The sequence below is a fragment of the Callorhinus ursinus genome, unplaced genomic scaffold (genome assembly GCF_003265705.2).
Source record: "Callorhinus ursinus isolate GAN/ISIS: 27379988/994484 unplaced genomic scaffold, GSC_fseal_2.0 scaffold1, whole genome shotgun sequence".
Taxonomy (NCBI): Eukaryota; Metazoa; Chordata; class Mammalia; order Carnivora; family Otariidae; genus Callorhinus; species Callorhinus ursinus.
The window spans coordinates 36,230,553-36,238,439 of record NW_027397063.1 but is presented as its reverse complement, the minus strand read 5'-3'; the positions used below and the strand labels follow the sequence as shown (position 1 = coordinate 36,238,439).

Below are 7,887 nucleotides of genomic sequence, written 5' to 3'. Positions count from 1 at the left end.
ACACACACACACACACACACACACACACACACACACACACACACACAATGGAATATTACTCAGCCAATAAAAAGAATGGGATCTTGCTATTTGTTATAACATTGGTGGACTTAGAGGGTATTATGCTAAGAGAAATAAGTTAGACAAAGAAAGACAAATGCCGTATGATTTCATTTATATGTGGAATCTAAAAAACAAAACAAATAAAAGGAGAAACAGATAAAAACCCTAGACTCTTAAATACAGAAAACAAACTCCTGGTTGCCAGAGGGGAAATGGGTGGGGTGATAGGTGGAATTTAGAAGAAGGAGATTAAGGGGGACAAACTTTTAGTTATAAAAGAAATAAGTCACACAGATAAAAAGCACAGCATAGGAAATACAGTAAATAATATTGTTATGTTGCATGGTAATAGATGGTAACTATACTTATCGTGATGTGTACTAACATATGTAATCGTTCAATCGATATGTTGTACACCTCTAACTAGTATAACATGGTATGGTAATTATACTTCAATAAAAAATTAAAAAAAAAACTCTTAGATATTCTCTAGTTCCATCTTCTACTGCTTTTTCCCTCTCTCAAAAACCATGCTGGTAGAATAATCAACCATGTTTCCTTTCTTTAAATCAGTGTGCTCTCTCTTGCTTAAGGACATCTGAGTATTTCTAAAAAACTTCTGCCTTTCCACTTTTTGCCTGATTAAATCCCACCCAAAATTCAGGTCTCCAATAAGATGCTACTTTTCTTAAGATGCTTTACTTAACCTCTATGACTGGGGTTGGTGCTTCCTCTATTACAGGACCCAGTATTTTTCACATCAACACATTTATCTCACAATATTGGAATTTCCTATTCACTTTTTTCTATCTCTTGCTAGCCTATAAATTTCATGAGGATATATCTGTTATTTCCATTATTGATTGGCAATTGGTTCATGACTTATACATGGATAAACTGAACATGTAGAGGGAATCATATTTGCAAAGCAAAATTCTTGCATATTAAGAACCCTATGGGGACACCTGGGTGGCTCAGTCCTTTAAGCACCTGCCTTCAGCTCAGGTCATGATCCCAGGGTCCTGGGATTGAGTCCCACATCGGGCTCCTTGCTCAGTGGGGAGCCTGCTTCTCCCTCTGCTTGCCACTCCCTCTGCTTGTGCTTTCTCTCTCTCTCTCTCTCTGACAAATAAATAAATAAAATCTTCAACAACAACAAAAAAAACCCCTATGGATTTTCTTTTTTTTTTTGTGCATCATTAAATTTATTCCAAGAACTGTGCATACAACAGGCATGTTATTTTCACACAAAAACCGGCACTGCAATAAAAATAATTAATATTTTGGCCATGAAACTCAAAAGATATTTGAAAAACTTCTCAAGGTGTTTAAGTCACTGGATTCTTTAATATTTGTAATCCATGCTTGCTCAATTATAATTTCTAAAGTATATGATAATTATACTGTTCATTTTACTATTCATTATGCTTATTATATATTTAAGACATCTGTTCTGAAATTTTATGTTCTCCAAAAAATAACTTTTGAGTAACTTCGAAATATCCATATGTACCTCTCAGCAGTATTAGTGTAAAACCAAAACTGTTTTCGAGTAGCAAGTACTCAAGCCACACCATTTCTGATTACAGATAGAACTGGCAGCCAGTGTTATAAATAGCTCTTTCACTCCTTGTTCCTATTTTAATATGCCAACCATTACTTCACTGATATCCCAGAGTTTTCTTGCAACAGACTCATCCATAGCTTTGGGCAAAAGTTCTACCTCTTTACAATCTCCAAAGTACTTTCCTGACACACCTTCTACCTCAGGTGAAGAGGCTAAATAAACTGAAGTCTGGGCCCTTTCTACTGGGGTTTTGAAAAAAGCTCATGACACCAAATTGAAAAGTGGTTTGACCAACAGTGGAATGTATATGTGCCTGCCAAGATTAGTCCGCACAATACCAGGGTGTAATACATTGACAGTCACGTTTGTACCTTCTAAGCGGCGGGCTAGTTCTCTGGTAAAAAGAATGTTAGCCAGTTTGCTCTGACTATAACAAAAGCTTTTATTATAGCTCTGTTCACTGTTCAAGTCTTCAAAGTTGATGTCTCCATATTTATAAAGTTTGGAAGAAACTACCACAATCCTGCTGGGAGCTGAACTTTTGAGGAGTCCAAGGAGAAGATTGGTGAGTAGGAAGTGCCCCAGATGGTTCACTCCAAATTGCATCTCAAACCTATCTTCGGTCTTCATATAAGGGCATTGGAAGATCCCTGCGTTGTTGATTAAGACATCCAGTCTAGGTTCTTCCTGGAGCATCTCCTAACAGAAGGCGCGCACCGAGCACAGCGAGGCGAGGTCCAACTCCTTGACAACGAGCTCGCCGGCCTTGCCGGCATCAGAGCCCGGCTCGGGGTCCCCGGCCTGGCAGAGCTCGCGGCGGAGCTGACCCGCCGCCTCCTCGGCGCGGTCACGGTTGCGGCAGCCCATGATCACCCTCGCCCCCAGGCGCAGCAGCTCGGCTGCCATGGCGCGACCCAGGCCGCTGTTCACCCCAGTGATCAGCACGGTCTTCCCGTGCATGAGGCCCGAGTTGACCCCTCCGTGCAGCCGCTGGACACTGGGCCACACGAACCGCCGGGCCGCCAGCCACAGGGCCCCCACCCAGTGCGGCCAGGAGCACTGCTACTGTAGCTATGGCCATGGCCGCCGAGGCCAAAGGCCCACCGGCCCCCGCGCCACCCTGTGGATTTTCTAATAGCAAGTCTTATCTATGTAAATGAATTCCTTCATTCTTTCCTTCCTCTCTTCTGCCTTCCATCTCTCCCTTCCTCCTTCATACTTCCTTCCTTCTTAGAAAATGCAGCCATCAAAATAGATTAGGACCTTTCCCCCTAAGATCAGGAACATGGTAGGGATGTCCACTATCACCATTGCAATTCAACATAGTATTAGAAGTCCTAGCCACAGCAATCAGACAACAAAAAGAAATAAAAGGCATCCGAATCAGCAAAAAAGAAGTCAAACTCTCACTCTTTGCAGATGATATGATACTTTATGTGGAAAACCCAAAAGACTCCACCCCAAAACTGCTAGAACTCGTACAGTTGAGTAAAGTGGCAGGATATAAAATCAATGCACAGAAATCAGTGGCATTCCTATACACCAACAAGACAGAAGAAAGAGAAATTAAGGAGCTGATCCCATTTATAATTGCACCCAAAACCATAAGATACCTAGGAATAAATCTAACCAAAGAGGCAAAGAATCTGTACTCAGAAAACTATAAAATACTCATGAAAGAAATTGAGGAAGACACAAAAAAATTGAAAAACGTTCCATGCTCTTGGATTGGAAGAACCAACATTGTGAAGATGTCAATGCTACCTAGAGCAATCTACACATTTAATGCAATCCCTATCAAAGTACCATCCACTTTTTTCAAAGAAATGGAACAAATAATATTAAAATTTGTAATGGAACCAGAAAAGACCCCAAATAGCCAGAGGAATGTTGAAAAAGAAAAGCAAAGCTGGCGGCATCACAATTCCGGACTTCAAGCTCTATTACAAAGCTGTCATCATCAAGACAGTATGTACTGGCACAAAAACAGACACATAGATCAATGGAACAGAATCGAGAGCCCAGAAATGGAACCTCAACTCTATGGTCAACTAATCTTCGACAAAGCAGGAAAGAATGTACAATGGAAAAAAGACAGTCTCTTCAACAAATGGTATTGGGAAAATTGGACAGCCACATGCAGAAGAAGGAAACTGGACCATTTCCTTACACTACACACAAAAATAGACTCAAAATGGATGAAAGACCTAAATGTGAGACAGGAGTCCATCAAAATCCTAAAGGAGAACACAGGCAGCAACCTCTTCGATCTCAGCCGCAGCACCTTCTTCCTAGAAACATCGCCAAATGCAAGGGAAGGAAGGGCAAAAATGAACTATTGGGACTTCATCAAGATAAAAGGCTTCTGCACAGCAAAGGAAACAGTCAACAAAACCAAAAGACAACCGACAGAATGGGAGAAGATATTTGCAAATGACATATCAGATAAAAGGCTAGTATCCAAAATCTATAAAGAACTTATCAAACTCAACACCCAAAGAACAAATGATCCAATCAAGAAATGGGCAGATGACACGAACAGACATTTTTCCAAAGAAGACATCCAAATGGCCAACAGACACATGAAAAAGTGCTCAACATTGCTCGACAACAAGGAAATCCAAATCAAAACCTCAATGAGGTACCATCTCACACCAGTCAGAATGGCTAAAATTAACAAGTCAGGAAATGACAGATGTTGGCGGGTAGCAGAGAAAGGGGAACCCTCCTACACTGTTGGTGGGAATGCAGGCTGGTGCAGCCACTCTGGAAAACACTATGGGGGCTCCTCAAAAAGCTGAAAATAGAGCTACTATACAAACAGCAATTGCAATACTGGGTATTTACCCCAAAGATACAAATGTAGGGATCTGAAGGGGTATGTGCACCCCGATGTTTATAGCAGCAATGTCTACAATAGCCAAACTGTGGAAAGAGCCAAGATGTTCATCAACAGAGGAATGGATAAAGAAGATGTGGTATATATATATATATATATATATATATATATATATATATATACACACACACACACAATGGAATATTATGCAGCCATCAAATCCCAAAATCTTGCCATTTGCAATGACATGGATGGAACTGGAGGGTATTATGCTGAGCGAAATAAGTCAATCAGAGAAAGACATATATCATATAATCTCACTAATATGAGGAATTCTTAATCTCAGGAAACAAACGGAGGGTTGCTGGAGTGGTGGGTGGTGGGAGGGATTGGGTGGCTGGATGATAGACATTGGGGAGGGTGTGTGCTATGGTGAGCGCTGTGAATTGTGTAAGACTGTTGAATCACAGATCCGTACCCTCTGAAACAAACAATACATTATATGTTAAAAAGAAAAGGAAAATAGTAGGAAGGGAAAATGAAGGGGTGGAAATCGGAGGGGGAGACGAACCATGAGAGTCTATGGACCTGAGAAACAAACTGAGGGTTCTAGAGGGGAGAGGATAGGGGGATGGGTTAGCCTGGTGATGGGTATTAAACAGGGCATGCTCTGCATGGAGCACTGGGTGTTGTACACAGTGAATCATGGAACACTACATAAAAAACTAATGATGTAATGTATGGTGATTAACATAACATAATAAAAAAAAGGAAAAAAAATGGATTGGGACTTTGAAGGCGTTTGTCAAGTTTCTGTGATGTCCTTCCGTGCACAATGGGAAAGTGCTGGTGGAACCACAAGGACAATTATTTAATTACTACTAATTGGCCATGTCCAAAAGGTACTGATTAAAAATGGATTGACAGGGGCGCCTGGGTGGCTCAGTTGGTTAAGCAACTGCCTTCAGCTCAGGTCATGATCTCAGGGTCCTGGGATCGAGCCCCGCATTGGGCTCCCTGCTCGGCGGGAAGCCTGCTTCTCCCTTTCCCACTCCCCCTGCTTGTGTTCCCTCTCTCTCTGTCAAATAAATAAAATCTTAAAAAAAAAAATGGATTGACAAATTTTTATTGTTTTTGTTTAAAAATGTAACCATAACGTAATGTCCTGTCCAGTCCTGCAAACCATTCCCAACAATAATTATTTTTATAAATATACTGAAGGCACACTCAGCACTTATTAACAACACAAAACTTAGGAAGACAGATTTTAGTTCAGTATAAGAAAAGCTTTACTGGCATTTAGAATTACACAGATATGAGTTGAGCATACTCAGTAATTAATGAGCTAACTAGTTATGGGAGGGTATAAGCCCAAATGGGCTATTCATGGACACCAGATAGAAGGGTGGAAGCTTAGATTGTCTAGACCAATTCCCACATTGTATGGTTGAAGAAATATATGCCCAGAAACACACAAGATCTTGCTCAAGATCAAGCATAAACTGCAGCAAAGTCAATATTCATAACTCTCATCCACAGTTTCCTGTTAAAGTAAGTTGAGATTTTAGGCCATGGTATTCCAGATGTTACATAACTGTTGAGTTATATAATTCACACACACTGGAGATCTATTATGTCTTTTGACTTCATTCCATTCATTTACATAAAAAACATATATTGAGTACCCTCAACATAAAAGTTACTGTGAAGGCTTCTTAAGATGCAGTATTTAGAATACATTAAAAAGTTATTCCATATTTATTTTCAAAGTTATAAATTAATTCACATGAAAAGCAGAGTGTGATGATCAGTTGCCTCGTATCTTTCCTGGAAAGAGGTAAATAAAATATAAATAAATTTAGTAAATGAAATGACAGACATTGTTATTTTTATTATAAAGATACACACATTGTACATTTGATTTAAGATCGTACATGTGGATATTAGCCATTCCCAAATGTCAGTGGGAGGAAGATAGCAGAAAATGATAAATATTAATCAAACAAGTAAAGATATTTGTGAAAATTCATATTACATTTTTCTTTATCTAGAATTATTCATCACTGGTACTTATTTTTAAAAATGAATTCAAAGATTCTGAATCTAGTGGGCAGGACTAAGACATTTTAAAATAATTATTGTTTTTTTATTTTTAATAACCTGAGAGATGCACCCAAATAATTCTCACCTACAGTAACTATATTAGTTTAAAAACTAATTCTTTAGGAAGTTAATATACCATTTCAGGACCATTCTGCCTGGAAAAAATCTATCCAAACTATTTAATTTAAGGACAGAACAAAAAAAAAATCAGTTAAGGGGCGCCTGGGTGGTTCAGTCGTTAAGCCTCTGCTTTCGGCTCAGGTCATGATCCCAGGGCCAGGGTCCTGGGATCGAGCCCTTCATTGGGCTCCCTGCTCAGCGGGAGGCCTGCTTCTCCCTCTCCCACTCCCCCTGTTTGTGTTCCCTCTCTGTGTCTCTCTCTGTCCAACAAATAAATAAAATCTTTAAAAAAATCATTTAAAGGAACATGAAAAATATCCTATCGGCCATCAAAAGTCTATCTGTCCACACCTTTCTACATCTATTGCTGAAATCTTGAAGACTATATTGCTCACTAACTGAATCAATAGAAAGCAAAAGAAACCTTTGGTTCTTGTTTTTCATCTTTCCCAGTGTTTCAATTACTTCACAAATCTCTGAAAACTTTATTTCTGCCTCATAGTAGATTAATGTCAACAAAGCCATCCCTTAAGACTGGATTAAGATGATCCTTTCATTTTAGTGCCTTCAAATAAACTCAAATAGCTTTTGCTTTCAAAGTCATCAACAGTTTACAACAAGAAGAAAATAGAAAAAATATTGTCTTTATTGTAAAATTAAACAACACAAATGCTTACTTCTCTGTCTCTACAACAATCTTCTCATATCTAACCAACTCTCCTCCCCAGCTACCCCTAGATTCTATTGTACTTCATTGACTCACTCAGTTAATAATAGATATTGTCATCTCCTAATATGAAGTGAAATTCCTAAAATCTGAATAAAATATAATGAAGAAATATAATTTTTACCCTACCTATTGACCTCAGCTAAGAACTACAAATAAGCTATCCCAGTACAGAAAGTATGCAAAACATGCAACAGAAAATTCAGTCTTATAAAAAAGCTATACAAGTCAGTATTTTGTATCACCACACTTTATCATTGGTGATCGGATATGGAAAACTTCTGGTAAAATATCTGAAACATTTTGCAAAATTCTGTGGTTATTCAATTTTATTCCTATGTTTGTAGAGGAAAATAGAAAGTATTAAGTATATAAGACTAAACTGGCCTTTGGAATGAAATTATATATTAACATGTAATACAGACCAATAGAAGAGAAAGCTAAAAAAAAATAAATTTATTGTTTGAA

The 7,887-nt window shown here is 38.7% G+C and overlaps 1 protein-coding gene and 1 pseudogene across 10 annotated transcripts in view; both read right to left on the bottom strand.

Annotated features, from left to right (window-relative positions):
- Positions 1 to 7,887, bottom strand: part of EPHA6 (EPH receptor A6) — an 831,631-nt gene that overhangs the window by 720,477 nt on the left and 103,267 nt on the right. The window lies entirely within an intron of this gene.
- On the bottom strand, positions 1,251 to 2,711 carry LOC112825084 (retinol dehydrogenase 14 pseudogene; annotated as a pseudogene).